At 33.4% G+C, this 7521-nt stretch overlaps 1 long non-coding RNA gene across 1 annotated transcript in view; it reads right to left on the bottom strand.

The window, feature by feature from the left end:
* Positions 1-5468, bottom strand: part of LOC109354157 — a 9186-nt gene extending 3718 nt beyond the window's left edge. The window contains exons 1-2 of the long non-coding RNA XR_002108513.1: positions 5314-5468; positions 5117-5174 (exon numbers count right to left, since the gene is read on the bottom strand). This is a non-coding gene — a long non-coding RNA (uncharacterized LOC109354157). The remainder of the gene's footprint in view (positions 1-5116; positions 5175-5313) is intronic.

Genomic DNA, 7521 nt, shown 5'->3' with positions numbered 1-7521 from the left:
TATTACTCAGGTAAATTGGATAATTGTTTACGAGAATAACTGATGAGTTATAATGTAATATGTTATATATATATGAACTGTTTTTCATATCTGAGTGTAATATTCTGAGTAAGTCCACGCCGTCAATGAATTTACGTTCATTAGATGTCTTACTCTCTCTATTTCTCTTCTTTTCTATTGCTTGCTTTTCGGACGTGTGCTCGTCAGGTAGACAGCTTTACTCAAATTTGGAGCTACCCGTTCGTGACGTCCAGGAGGGGGCATGAGGAATTGAGGAAGAGGCAGTACCCTAACTTTGGAGTTAGCCACTAGGAGTCGCTTATCATTTTGTGACTTTTGAAACACTGACAGCTTCAGCTTGTTCATGTCTTTGTTTAGAGTCTGTTGGCGATGATTAATATTTCCGCCCTTTCTTTTTGGATTTTGTATATGTTAGAGGCGATGTAGTTTCCGCCTTTGTTGACATAGTTTGTATGAACTAAAGATGACTTAACCATTTATATGAATTGTGTTATTCAGGAAATTGTGAATCAGGTTAAGTTATCATTCGATAACGATAAGTTGATTTTCCGCATTTGAGTTACTTAAAGTGATGTCCCGGAAAAGGAAGGTTTTAAAAGGAAACAATTTTATACAATCTCTTTATTCAAAAAAAAAAATTTACCCATTTTTCCGCAATGTTTTTTAGAAGTATTTTTCGGGGCGTTACAAATATAACAAAATATCCATTTGTAGGCTAGCTTGTTCTCTTAACTGCAAAATCATTTTTAATAAGGATTCTTGTCTTATTCAGGATATGACTACTTTGAGGATGTTTGATCATGCTCAAGGGCACAATAACCTCTACATCCTCACCAACCATGCTAAACCACAAATGGATGCTTTTCATCTTATTAATCTGGTTGATAATTCTTCTGTTGATTTTTTTTTGATATTTGACATTTTAGATTAGGTCATCCTTCTCTGAATGTTCTTGCACATGTTAATAAGCAACATTCCTTTGTTAAATTTCAGAATAATAAAACTTGTGTTTTTTGCCATCTTGCTAAACAATCTATATTACATTTTCCTGTTAGTTCTACTCATACTAGTCATGCTTTTAAATTAATTCATATGGACATTTGGGAACCTCTTAGCATCCCTACTATGCATGATCATAAATACTTCCTCACTGTTGTTGATGATTATACAAGACATACGTGGTTTTTCTCATGGTGTCAAAGGGGGAGACAAAGAGTCTTGTTCACAGTTTCACCCAAATAGTTCACAACCAATTTGACTAGAAAATCAAGGCTATTTGCACTGACAATGGCCTTGAATTTCTTATGCCTGCTTTCTACTCTAAACATGGCATTACCCATCAAACTTCTTGTGTTGAAACATCACAACATAATTATGTGGTGGAAAGGAAGTATAAACATATTCTAAACATCACTAGGTCCCTTCTTTTCCAAGGCAATCTGCCTAAGGTTTTTTGGGGCTATGCTACTAAACATGCCGTATACTTGATAAATAGATTGCCCACACATGTCTTACATTTTATCACCCCTTATCAACTTCTATATCAGCAGCCCCCTGATCTCCAAATCTTGAAGGTCTTTGGCTGCCTTTCTTATGCCTCTACTATCACCCCTAATAGAACCAACCTTAACCCAAGAGCTATAAAATGCATTTTCCTTGGTGAGCACCACAGAACAAAGGGATTTATCCTACATTATCTATCCTATAAAGAAACATTTATCTCGAGACATGTTATTTTTTATGAATCTATCTTCCCATATCATCATGTTCCAACACAAACCAACCTCACCACCACTACAAATCATCATAGTGAACAAACACCCTTAGCATTCGTTGATTATCATCATTCTAATTCCACCTCCAATACACCTTCTTCTCATTCACCCATGCCACATAATGCTACCTTTCCTGCCACTTTCAGCCCTCCCACCATTGATCACCCCAACACCAATTCCACCAATCCTAATACACCTATTAGAAGATCCCAGATAATTTCACATCCTCCCATATACATTCAAGAACCATTTCAATCTCCTTCAATCTTACACCTATCTAGACACCACATATAAACACTCTTTACACTATGTCCTTTCTTATCATTCCCTATCCTCCATTCATAGACACCATTGTCTTACCATTGCAACACACACTAAACCTAAAACCTTCAAACAAGCCATACAATCTAAGGAATGTATTCAAGCCATGGCCAATGAATTATAGGCTTTAGTGCAGAATAACACGTGGATTATTGTTGATCTTCCTCCTAATAAACAAGTCATTGGTTCAAAATGGGTTTACAAATTGAAGTTTAACTCTGATGGCACTATAGAGAGGCATAAAGCAAGACTTGTTGCCCAAGGTTTTAAACAAACTGAGGCCCTGAATTACTATGAAACTTTTGCCCTATTGGTTAAATTAACCATTGTTAGACTCTTACTTGCCCTTGCAGCCTTTCATGGTTGGCTTCTTCAACAACTACATGTAATTAATGCATTCTTTCATGGAAACAAGCTAGCATCAATGGTTTGCTAAACTCTCACATGCCTTATCATCTCTTGGATACACTCAATCTTACCATGACCATTCCCTATTCACTAAAACTCCCAACCATTCTTTCACTGCACTACTCATCTGTGTTGATGATCTGATCTTGGCTGGAACAAGTTCCTCTGAAATTTACAATGCTAAACAATTCCTTCATGCTAAATTCATAATTAAGGATCTTAGTGATTTAAAGTACTTCTTAAGTCTTGAGGTTGCTAGATCTCCCAAAGGTATCTTCCTGAATCAGAGGAAGTATGCTCTTGATCTTCTCTCTGACACTGGTTTCCTACACTCCAAACCTATTCCAACTCCTATGGTCAAGACCACACCCCTTAGTCAACACGATAGTACCCCTTACCATGATCCTCTCATATATAGAAAATTAGTTGGGAGACTTCTCTATCTTACAAATACTCGTCTTGATATCACTTTTTCCATCCAACAACTTAGTCAATTCATGACTTCTTCTACCATAAATCATCATAAAGCCATGACAAGGGTTCTTCGTTACATCAGAGGCAATCCTGGCCAAGGTCTTTTCTTCCCAAACACCTCTATAACCCAAATCAAAGGGTACACAGATTCTAATTGGGCTACATGCCAAGATACCAGAAAATCCATATCTGGTTATTGTATGTTCTCAGGCAATTCCATTGTTTCTTGGAAATCCAAAAAACAAAATACTGTCTGTAGATCTTCTTCTGAAGCATAATACAAAGCTTTGGCTATTGCTTCTTTTGAGGTATAGTGGTTAACTTACTTATTACAAGACTTTAAAGTTCATTTTATTTCACATGTCCTATTATCTGTGATAGCAATTCTGTAAGATATATAACAGCTAATTCTATGTTTCATGAGAGAACAAAACACATAGAAATTGATTGCCATGTAGCTCGTGAACGTTTACAAAAGAAACTCTATCATTTACTTCCTATTGACACTAAAAAAAGGCAGCAAACATCTTAACTAAAGCTTTGGAACCTTCTATCTTTCATTATCTTCTTCCCAAGCTCGGGGTAATCAACATTTACTCTCCAACTTGAGAGGGAGTATTAAATCTACTAATATTATTCATCTTGTGTTTCTGTTCCTTCTTGATCCAAGTTTGTTAAAGATTGACCTAGGTTGATGAAGTTTTGTAGTAGTAGCCTCACCCAAACCATATTTTTCCCTCTTGCATGAGCGACATCTAGCACTCAAGTGACAAATCCAAGAATTTCAATACCAAACTTCCTGTGGCTCCCAGGCTACTCCTGACATTCAAGCGAGGATGTCTCTCACCTGAGCGACAAATCAAAGAATTTCAATACCAAACTTCCTGGTGGCTCCTCGCCCATGCCACTCTTGGCGCTCAAGCAAGGAGCTTTTCACTGACTGGGTCTTTTTGGAGCAGTAGACCATTTGATCACATTTAACACATGTTTTAATTTCCTTTAACTCATTGATTAGTTATAAGTTGGTTAAGCTTTGGTTACTTTTTTTACATGCTAAGTCCTTGTATATATATTTGTAAGCTTTCCATCTTGAAAATTAATAATACAATAACATTATATTCTTCTTCTTCTTTCTATATCAACAAATCTTTACATTCCTTTAAAAAACATTGTGACTAATAAGATGAGGCCGAGAAATGTGAGGTGCAACAACTAGGATGGGTAGCAAAGGGAATGTCAAGAGTGTGAGATGTGAGGCAGAGATGAGTGGGTGAAGAAATTAGAAGAGGAATACACGTTTTTCTCTTTTTTTTATTGTTTGTTTAGGTGTATTAAGTCGGACAGAAATCATTTGTCTCTGATTTCTTATTTCTTGTCTCAAACGATGTCTCATTCCTTATTTCAAACGTGTCTTATTCCCTATTCCAAACAATATCTCATTCCCTGTCGTGAGCTAATCAAATTTTTTTTGTTTTTCTTAAATTTTATTTAATTCATGTTACAATATGTAATTATCCAGTATAGAAAATAAGATATCATTGATGATATCCATATTAAGTATATAACTTGCTTTGGTTCCGATGAAAGCCAAATCTAGAAATCGAATTAACCATGCATGGTTGGTTCTTAAAAAAAATACACAAATCAAGCCAAAAAATATGGTTTGACTTGGTTTGAGTTGCTTGGACTTGAGAGACCCATATTGGGATTACAAAATTTTCCTTGAACTTATCTTATAATTTTTTTGTTGATTTACTTTAAATAATGAAATAAATGTTTTATTTATGTTTTATTGAATACTAAACAAAATTATTAAATTAGAAACGAAATACAAAATATTAAATCATGAAAAATATTCGGTGTTAAATATGCAGTGAAATGTTAAATTCCTAGTACGCATGGACAATAATAAATAACGTGGAGGATAGTAGTAGATCATAATTGATAATTTTTAATGGAATGGGGAGAGTACTGCATTTGAAAACTGAAATTGGATTATATTAAGTGGATAAGGAACAACTCATTTCTTCTTCAATCATGATTTAGAGCTCAAACTGAATTACAACTAATGAATCTTCAAATATGTGTAACATATTTAACAAAAACAAAAGTTATACCAGGATTTAGACTATGGCGATAAGCGTAGATGTATCTGGTAGTCATAGACTATTGTACCTATCAATTCAAGGAGAAAAAAAAAAGCAGAAAGCGTTCAGATTAATAACATTATAGAGGATTGTACCTATCAGTCTATCAAATAAAAGTATATGGTAGTCATTATTTGAGGACATTTCAAAAGCATTAAGGCACTTACATGCACAGATAGAAAGAGTAGCTAATGGCCCCTCAGGTTTGGCACCTCAATTTGTGTACAAGTTTGGATAGAGGGCGTGTTAGTAATGGAATATTGATAGGGGCGTGTCACTTCTTAAGTTGATACTCAGTTATGGATACTGGTGTTTTAGTTGCATAAAGATAAGACTTACTTTAGCCATATTTAAGGAACTCATAGATGCATTATTATACATGCATTATCTCATTAGATGTAATATTTATGCATTATCTCATTAGATGTAATATTTATGCATTATCATTTTAAAAATTTATACATAATCAGTATGTTATATATTATTTACTGTTCATTTGTATTAGTAATATTTAAAAGATAATGATAATCGAATATAAATTATAAATAATACAATAAAACTGTAAGTAAATTTTACACAAATCACTATATATATCTTTTCCTCTTATCTCATATGTGTACTTTTTTTGCAGAAATTCAACCAATCTTATCTTCATCCAGATGTTTCATCTACTGAGTCCAGATAGAAAGAAAACCATGTCACTTGGGATTAGTCATAAAGTATTATTTCCACATGTTGATAGTGAGGGTCCAACAGCATTAAATAACTTCGCTGTAGAAATTGATAAATGCATATGTGGCTAAAATCGAACCAAGATTCTCTTTCCTAAAATTTTACTGTCCTCATGTCCCAAGCCAATCACATCTTATCAAATTACATAAAAATGTTATTTTATTTATTTTTTAATTTTCTTTTCAAGTATGTGTCAAATTTTCATTGGATTGTGACACAATGAGATACCAAAAAGTGGGACAGTTGATCCTCATTCTCTAAAATCATAACTCCATTATCAATGATGTGTTGATCTAGTGGCGTAAGATCTTACTGGATTCCTAAGGCGAGAGTTTGATTCATGAGAACGATACATGTTGAAAGAGACAGTCACGAATCCTGAAAAAGATTAATTCTTTACTCAAAAAAATAAGGGATATTTTTGGTAGTACAAAAAAATTATAACTTCATTAATTTAAACCGTTAATTTTGTAGTTGTACTACTCAAATAATGTTTCAAGAAAACATTAGCATAACAAGTATTATCATCAAGAAAACTAACAAAATTATATGGTCATATAGGTTAGAGAAATGCCTATGGAATATGCATCTCTAGAGTCCCACTGTACAGTAATAATCACATATGTACTATATCCAATCTGAAAAACCAAAAATATCTCGTTTATATAAGCACCTCTTGGTTTTGCATGAAACAGTTATTTTAAGGGGAAAATATAGAAAGCCATGAGTGATAGTTCCTGAAATGAAACTAGTTAAATCTGCTGGAGCTTTCTTTATTGCTCTCCCCAGAACCATGTATATATGATATATCTAGTTTCCCTTTCAACGTACAAAAGAAAGCACATAAATAGTTTGTAGTTATTCTGTTAAACAACTTTAATTTAACTTCCCATAAATCAAAATGAGCAACATTGATGATGTTCATAAAACATTTACACTAATGATCACAATTAATCTCAACTTTGATTCATCCACTTTCAGCTCCAACATTATCACATGTTACTTGCTAATCAAAACTTCTGTCTTATTTGGAGAAAAAAGATATCCACAACGACCTCCAAATGGATATTTACTAGTCTAAATGAATTCTTCTCCGATATTGAGAATGTGAAAGGGGTTATTTTTTAAAAAGTATTTAATTTAGAAAAAAAACAAAAATTTGAACCATTGAAACTTTATTTTTATCATGTGTTATAATTTTAGATATTTATGACAGCATCTCCGGTAATGGCTGTCTAGTCACATGTTCCTTTCTAATCACATGTTTACAAAAAAAGGTTTTAGTTGGTTGCTCTGCCCATCCAACGAGTAGAACATGTTCTAACTCAAACAAAGATGTGCTATCCTAATCCTGTCTAGTACCAATGTTAATAATGGAATAAAAATAGAAAACATAATAAATATTTAATTTTTTTAAATTAAAATAATATATTTTTATTAGTACAAGAGATGATTTAAAATATAATCTGAGATACCAAATTCTTACACCAGAATAATAACCACCCACATTTACTACGAATAATGGATCTCTATTCTCTACTTTGTACTCACTATTAGCAGCACTACTCATAGTACCTAGCTCTGTCTTCTCCAACTCTTTTGTTAAATCATCCATTCTATTCTTTAACCTAGCCTTGCTCATA

The sequence above is a fragment of the Lupinus angustifolius genome, chromosome LG08 (assembly GCF_001865875.1).
Source record: "Lupinus angustifolius cultivar Tanjil chromosome LG08, LupAngTanjil_v1.0, whole genome shotgun sequence".
Classification (NCBI taxonomy): domain Eukaryota; kingdom Viridiplantae; phylum Streptophyta; class Magnoliopsida; order Fabales; family Fabaceae; genus Lupinus; species Lupinus angustifolius.
Note: the sequence above shows the minus strand (reverse complement) of the source record. Positions and strands in the feature narration are given on the sequence as shown.